Source organism: Pseudorca crassidens, chromosome 14 (genome assembly GCF_039906515.1).
Source record: "Pseudorca crassidens isolate mPseCra1 chromosome 14, mPseCra1.hap1, whole genome shotgun sequence".
Lineage (NCBI taxonomy): Eukaryota > Metazoa > Chordata > Mammalia > Artiodactyla > Delphinidae > Pseudorca > Pseudorca crassidens.
Window position 1 is genome coordinate 66,718,702 of NC_090309.1, and position 8,386 is coordinate 66,727,087.

At 40.4% G+C, this 8,386-nt stretch overlaps 1 long non-coding RNA gene across 1 annotated transcript; it reads right to left on the reverse strand.

The window, feature by feature from the left end:
• Window positions 1–1,152: 1,152 nt before the first annotated feature.
• LOC137205694 (uncharacterized) lies at window positions 1,153–7,309 on the reverse strand. Its single transcript, XR_010934260.1, has 3 exons — window positions 5,896–7,309; window positions 1,922–1,996; window positions 1,153–1,409 (listed from the first exon to the last, which is right to left on the reverse strand). It is a non-coding gene; the product is annotated as an uncharacterized lncRNA (long non-coding RNA).
• Window positions 7,310–8,386: the final 1,077 nt, after the last annotated feature.

Here is an 8,386-nt window from a genome sequence, read left to right on the forward strand (position 1 = left end):
GTCGGAGCTGGTAGGTGTGGGCCACAGTAAGGATTTGGGGCTTTACATTAAGTGCAAAGGAAAGCCATTTAACAGTGGAGTGACAGGATCTGATTTACCTTTAAAGAGACCACTCTGACTGCTATGTAAAGAGTAAATTGAAAGGTAACAGCAGGGGGTATTCCCTGGTGTTCCAGTGGTTAGGACTCCACACTTGCACTTTCTCTGCCAAGAGCCTGGGGTTCAATCCCTGGTCCAGGAACTAAGATCCCACAAGCCAGGCTCAACCAGGAAGCGGCACTCACCTTGGGTAAGGCACTTGGGTTAAGCACTGACCTTGGATGCGAAATTTAAAGAGCTGCGAAAACACTCAGTGATCCAGATTAGTCATACTTTAAAAGCAATATTTAAAAAAATAAAATCTACCAACTATGGCCTACAGTCCAGCTCCCTGTTTTTGTAAATAAGTTTCTCTTGGAACCAGGGCTGAGATCAGCTTAAGAAAATACAACAGGATTGTGCAAGTGCAGATCCTGTCTTTACTAAAAATTTTGATGCTTTTCCACCATTTTTTTGCATTTATTTTGATTTTTAAAAATACTTCATTAAAATATGATTTATCATTGAGGTTTTTGGCACCCCCATAAGTTTTGCACCTCAGGCGAGTGCCTCACTTGCCTCACCCTACAAGAGTAGAAATAGGAAGACCAATGAGGAGATCATTCACCTATTCATTCAGATTTCACATTAAAAGTCCAAATTGATGGTTTTGCTTAAAAAAATCAGATCTATCTACCCTGACCTGCTCTCCCATATGGCAACAATTCCAACTCATAGGTCTACTGTGGGACAAGGAAGTTCCCCTAGAGGCCTGAGGGGCTCCTGTGATTGAGAATTACTACTCAGAGGGACAAAGTGAGGGACACCTGGGAAAACCAGAACTAGCACAAGATCCTCTGACCCAATCTGTCCTCTCATTACACTGTTTCCTTTGAGCATTAATATCAAATTAATAAAACTGTACCTTTCAAGATAAACAACAAGGATTTACTGTATAGCACAAGGAATTATATTCAGTATCTTGTAGTAACCTACAATGGAAAATAATTGGAAAAAGAATATATATATATATATATATATATATATATATATATATATATATGAACCCCATGATGTGACATGCTACTGGGAAGGACATCACTTTGAAGTTTCTTGCTAAAAATGCACACCTTCAGTCTAATCATGAGGAAAGTATCAGGCAGATCCAAACTAAGGGACGTTCTACAAAAGAACTGTACTCTTCACAATTTTAGTACTCTCCAAAAGTTTCAAGGTCATGAGGACAAGGAAAGACTGAGGAACTGTCACAGGCTGGAGGAGATTTAAGGAGACACGATGACAAGATGCAATGTGGGATCCTGGATTGGGTCCTGGAACAGAAAATAGATACTGATGGAAAAGCTGATGAAATCCAAATAAAGTCTGTCATTTAGTTAATAGTATTGTATTGATGTTAATATCCTGGTTTTTATAAATGTACTATGGTTATGCAAGATGTTAACATTAGGGAAAACTGGGTGATAGGTACTCAGGAACTCTCTGTATTATTTTTGCAACTTTAGCGTGTCTAAATTACTTCAAAATAAAAAGTTAACACACACACACACACACACACACACACCTTAAAGTTTGCTTTAGATTGATTGAGGCCCTCTGGGATGGACTGAGAGGCAAAGAGAGAGCCAAACTGCTTTGCTCAAGAAATTCACAGGACTTTGGGGAGTGATACTAGAGGAGAGGGGAGAATGTCAAAAAGGAGACAAGTCCCCAACTACAAGGCTCTTTGTGGAGAGGCAGTCATGAGGAGGGAGTGGCTGAGGGACTTTTAAGAACGGCATCCAACCTGAGGCTCTATGTTGGGCCATAATGGGCTACCACGTACCCCTTGAGTAAAAGCGTGCTCCGTGAAGGCTTGTGGTTGTACTTTGGGAACTGAATGAATCAGGAGGAGGCACAGCTGTAACACAGGACAACAAAGGGACAACACTGTGTGGGAGGTCAAATGGCAGAGAAAAAAAGAGTCAGCAGAAGCAAGAACTCAAAGACAGAGTCAAATAGGAAATATGTGGGGACCATAAGAATTTCCAGAGGTTTTGAAGGAATACTGGGTTTCCCGGGATATTGTCCTTCTGGACTATTTTACTTAAAGCTTACTTTATTTTACACTTTGTCTTTAAAAATTCATTTCCTCTCCCTCTCCCTCTTCCTTACCCATCCCACCTTCCCCACCTCCTTCTGTCTTCTGTTTGCCTGGCTTTTCCTCCTCTTCCACTAACAGTTAACCACCATTGTTAGTTTTGTACGTATCATTCTAGAAATTTTAAATATTTATTTATTATCGAATATGAGTATATGTTGTCCTTCTTTTTACTGTTATACAATTAGAAGCATACTATACATAGTTATCTGCACCTTGCTTCTTTTGCTTCAGGATGTTTCTAGAAAATCTTTCCATATCAGTTCATAAACAGCTTCTTCATTCTTCTATACAAATAACAGTAAGCCACTGATTCTATGCATCACAATGTTTTTAACCAGACCCTCTTGCTAGATATTATGGTGATTCTAGTGAAATTGCTAGGTGAAATGTACATGTATTATTTATCTTGATAGATACTGCTAAACTGTCGCACAAAAGGGAATTTTACTTAACTAATATTACTTAATTTTAAAGGACCAGTTGATCATAGTAAATTGGAGTCTTAAAGGACAAACATGCAAGTAAAACCTGGTTTTCACAAGGTCCTCATGAAAGTCTTAGAGGATCTACCATAGGGTGACCCAAACCTAAGCACACTAGGGCTACCTTCCTCTGCAGAGCTGTCTCAGTGCTTCCGGGTCTTCCTCATCATTTCTAGTCCATGTTCTTCATTAAATAATGAAAATACCAGGAATTCCACATCTAGGAATATCTTATGGATATGCCTGCAGACTTGTGAAGTGGCATGTGTATAAGACTACTTCTCAAAGTATTATTTGTAATAGCAAAAGAAGCAAGCAATCAATGCATCCATCAGTGGGGGACTGGTTAAATAATGGTTAAAAATCATACAATGGAACACTAGGCATCTGTAAATAAGAATGGAGAGGCTCTTTTTGTGGTGATACAGCATAATCTCCAAGATCTATTGGGAAGTGAAAAATATACAGTGCAGACCAAGGCGTGTAAAGGCCACCACTGTGGGAGGGACGAATACGATACACATATATGCTTGTATTTGCATTAAATATCTCTGGAAGCATACATACGATTGTTTACTTATAAGGAGAATAACTGAGTAGCTGAGGGACAGCCTTGTGAACCTTTAAAATGTTGAACCATATGGATGCAATACCTATTCACAAAATAAAATTAAACTGTCAAATAATCTTTTTAAATTTATTTTATTAAATAAATAAATATTAAATAAAATTTCATTTATTTTTGGCTGTGTTGGATCTTTGTTGCTGTGTGCGGGCTTTCTCTAGTTGTGGTGAGCAGGAGCTATTCTTTGTTGCAGTGCACAGGCTTCTCATTGCGGGGGCTTCTCTTGTTGCAGAGCATGGGTTCTAGGTGCACGGGCTTCAGGAGTTGTGGCACGTGGGCTCAGTAGTTGTGGCTCATGGGCTCCAGAGCGCAGGCTCAGTACTTGTGGCACATGGGCTTAGTTGCTCTGCTACATGTGGGATCTTCCCAGATCAGGGCTCGAACCTGCGTCCCCTGCATTGGCAGGCGGATTCTTAACCACTGTGCCACTAGGGAAGTCCCTCAAATAATTATTTTGAAAGGAGAAAAGATTGACCAATAAGGCCGTAGTGATTGTAAACACCATAGAGAAATGTTTGATCTTGCATTCAGCACCCCTGCACAGCACCTGGCCTCTAGCTGACACCCTGAGTGGTCCTTCCTGTTTCTGCTCAGTGTACTTCCTTGCACCTTTAAGTCGATGTGTCATTTTAGTGGATAATGTGGATTGGTTCACTCAGCCTGCATTGTACCTTTCTCCAGGGTACCTCCCCGGACTGGAGAGGCTAGAACACTGAAATCTATGGTCTGGCTCCTTTGCAGGTACAGCTCTGGATGTGAATTAGCTTCCACCAATTCAACACATTCGAGTGAGCTTTGGAAGGCAAAAGTGAGGTAGACGCTATTTTCCTGTTCCTCTTGCTTATTTTCTTGCTTCAGGTGAGGTCATGGGAAAGTGGGGTTTTATTTTTTTACGGTAGCACCTTCAGTGTTCCTTCTACCGCTTCCTGGGGTTTAGGGTGCAGTTACTGTGGCAATAGGAGCCATGTTGGATTCCTGAACCCTGGAATGTATACGTGATGTTGGGGTCTTGTACTTGATCATTCAAAGTAATGGCCTCAGAAGGCAGTTGCCTGGTGAGTCAGTTTGGTATTGTTCTAGGACTCATTACTGAAGTCCCAGCCTAGAACCTGCTCCTTCAGCCCTTTCAAAGATTTTCTAAGCACATAAATCTGCATAATAAATCCCTTCATGCTTAAAATACTTCCAATGGTTTCTGTTTCCTGCACTGAACCCTAGCTGGTACAATCAATAAGATTTCAGAGAATAATAATATACTGAAATGTTCTGCCCAGACCTTCACGTTCCAATCCAGGTTTTCTAATTACCCCCACTCCAGGGTCCTTCACTGTGATTCCAACCTTGACCCCATGCTGATAAGATATACAGAGCTCAAAATCAGTAGCCATCTGACTTTGCTACTTATCCTGCTCTGACATTTGTTCCAAGTTTCTCATCCTTTGGCATAATCTCCCCTCTGGAGCTGAGTTTCTGCACTTGTGACTCAGTTTCTGATTTTTGCCTAACACCCTGGAAGCTGAGTTCCTAAATAGATGGTTAGAACACTGTCTGGATCCCTGATCCCTGCAAGCACTTCAGGCTGGAGACCAACTCGAAGAGACAGGACTTACCAGCATGGCTGTACAGGTAGTTAAAATACTGAAACAGCCACTCTCCTGGATACCCCAGTGCTTCCTCACACTTCCCCTCCCACCTGGGGGCCACATCGACCCTCCCTACAATGCATCCACTAAAGATCAAAGCTCTATCCAGCAGAGTCCTCAACGCATGGGTTCCAGAGCCATGGTCAGGCTCAATTCTGATTGGTCCTTGACTGTTCCCTATTGGTGGTCAAACACTTGAAGATCATTTCTGTATGCAGGTCTGTAGTGTCTTTGCTGATTGGGTTACCTCTTTATCTCTATTATTTATTTGCAGCTAGGAAACTTGCCTCCTATTTATTCCATGAATCTTTACTGTTCCATCTCTTGGTTTTAGATTCTAGTTTCCACTGATGTCCAAGACTTTTATATTATCCATTATGTCTTCTGACAGATCTCTTAACTAGCTCATGTCTTACTGTAGAAAAGACTCCTGGGATTATGGATCCCTTTTAAAAGCCTCAATCTTTACCTGCCTTTAGTCCTAGCTTCCTGAATCAATCCTATTCTAAACTATATTTACAAGAAAAAATTAACATTCTAAGAAACAGTATTTTTAAAACACTTTAAACATTAAAATATGCTTAAATTCTTTAGGCTAAACAAAATTTTATCTCATGACCATTATTAAAAAATAAAATCTGTGGTTATTATTTAGATCTCTTTATATAGTGACAATAATTATGTCCACACACTTAAATTGAGTTAATCTATGTTATTGGAAAATAAAATCAAGACAGGCTGACAAAATTAGTCAAACTCACACTCGATTTGGCAAATTTTATGTTGCAAAATACATATTAGGTTTTTCCATATTATTTCGATTATTTCACCAAACAGGGAACCAATGATTGCACCATACAGAGAACCAATGATTGCTCCAAGTTATAGAATTCATAATACACTTACCTTTTAAAGGAGGATACTTGTGCTTCTCTTGTAAGGAATCTAAGAAGGAAGTTCAAAAGGAAGAACATTTAAAGTAGAAGAAATTCAAATGGGTGCATATCACTTATTTTTTTCAGAAAGGAGAACCAAGGAAATGTCCTAAATCAGAAAACAAGAAATCCTTGTGAAAATCTATTGACGTATGCCAGCAAAACAAGGGCAAAAATCAAGAACAATGAAGACATGGGATACAAGAAGACAGCAACCAACAAAAAGTCCAGCGAAGAACAATGCCAAAATGTGGCAGAGCTGGAAACAACCTGTCTCCATAGGACGTAAATCAGTGGGCCCCAAGGAACATGTATTCAAGAATGAGAACAGAATGCCTTTCATGCTGTAGATGGATAAAGGAGGTACATAGTTCCTCTTTCAGTAGGGAAAAAGAAAGGCAATTAGAATTTGTAGGAAAAACAGAAAAATTCACAAGAAAGCCACAGTCCAGATATGAAGCAAACTAAAACGTGGCTTGATTTTGAACAGTTGACTGGATTTAAGGAAAGGGACATTCTCTTAGGTGGCAGAGGGGTCAAAAAGTGGACTCATGAAGGAGGAAATGTCCTGGCATAGCACCTGCCGCTGCACTGAGTAATATTTACATAGTGATAATAAAGCAAATGTTGCTTACTGCCGTTCAAAGTTTAGAATCAGTTATAGACAAAACACTGCATATTTATTTATAGCTACAGAACAGAGTGTAGTTGTCATTAACCTTGCTGTCATAAAATTAAAATACAGAAAGCAAAAGTGAAGCTGACAGAGGTTGGGTGGAAGAACAGGAGGAGAAAAGGAAAGGAGGGTGTGATAATGGCTTCATCTTACAGGGGAGACAAAGCTATTATAAAAAAATGCTGATGAGGGACTTCCCTGGTGGTCCAGTGGCTAAGACTCCGTGCTCCCAATGCATGGGGCCCAGGTTCGATCCCTGACTGGGGAACTAGATCCCACATGCCGCAACTAAGAAGTTCGCATGCCTCAACTAAAGATCCAGCGTGCCACAACTAAGAGATCCTGCCTGCCACAACTAAGACCTGACACCTGATATATATAAGCTGATGGGGACTTCCCTGGTGGTGCTGTGGTTAAGAATCCACCTGCCAATGCAGGGGACACGGGTTCGAGCTCTGGTCTGGGAAGATTCCACATGCCGCTTAACATCTAAGCCCGTGCGCCACAACTACCAAGCCCTGGCTCTAGAGCCCATGAGCCACATCTACTGAGTCCACACGCTGCAACTACTGAAGCCTACACGCTCTAGGGCCTGCATGATGCAACTACTGATCCCGCGTGCTGCAATTACTGAAGCCTGCGCTCCTACAGCCTGTGCTCCGCAACAAGGGAAGCCACCGCGTTGAGAAGCCCGTGCACCGCAACAAAGAGTAGCCCCCACTCACCACGACCAGCGAAAGCCAGCGCAGCAACGAAGACCCAACGCAGACAAAAAAAAAAAAAAAGCTGATGAACAGGAAATAGGAGTTTATCTTAAGTTATAAAGACTTCCAATAGAATAAAGTTATATTAAAGATAATATAACTACTAAAATTGGAGAGAAGGGAGAGTAGCTTAAGTAAAGTCCCTACCTTTCAAAGGTAGGAATAAATGTCTACAACTGATACATCAAGAAGTATTAACATAGGAATATTATTCAGAGTTATAAAGATGACTACCTGGAAAACAAAACGAGTTGCCCCAGAGAAGGAGAACTGGGATGAATGGAGAAGGAATGGCAGGGGGGCTGTGGCATTTCATTTTAAGTCCCCTGGACTGGCTAATTTTTCTTTACTAAATAGCGTTAGAGATTTGCACAGCGTGTGAACCCTTGCAGGGCTGAATTCTTATCCATGTTTTTAATATCATTTGAACTTTTTTTTAAAATGAGATTTCCTAATAAATATCTTCATTACATTTAAGATTCTTTCATAATACTAGAAGCTACAAAAATTGGTTCTCTTTCAACCTCTAATGAATATTGGCTTTTCTACAATTTCCTACAACCTAGTTTATGTATAATCGTGTATAAAAATCTCTCCTTTGCTATTTTATGAGACAAGGGTGGGATATTTATGAAGCAGGTGTAATGAAATTCTGATCTAGTTTTAGTGCCTACAAAAATGAAGGGAAAACCATAAAAATACACATAGAATAGATTCAGTAAACAAATACATATCAAGTACATATTACCTACCAGGCACAAGGCTAGCTCATAATATCCTATATCAAGACAGGGCTAGAAGCATTATTCCATCCCTAGTAGCACTTTATCTGAAATTTTAGAAAACATGTTCATTTAGTGCAGGATTTCTCAACCTTGGCACAATTGACACATTGGACCACGTAATTCTTTGCTGTTGAAGGTCTGTCCTGTGCCTTATAGGATATTTAGCGGCATCCCTGGTTTCTACCACTAGATGCCAGTAATATGCCCTCCCCTCTCCCCAACTCCCAGCAGTGACAA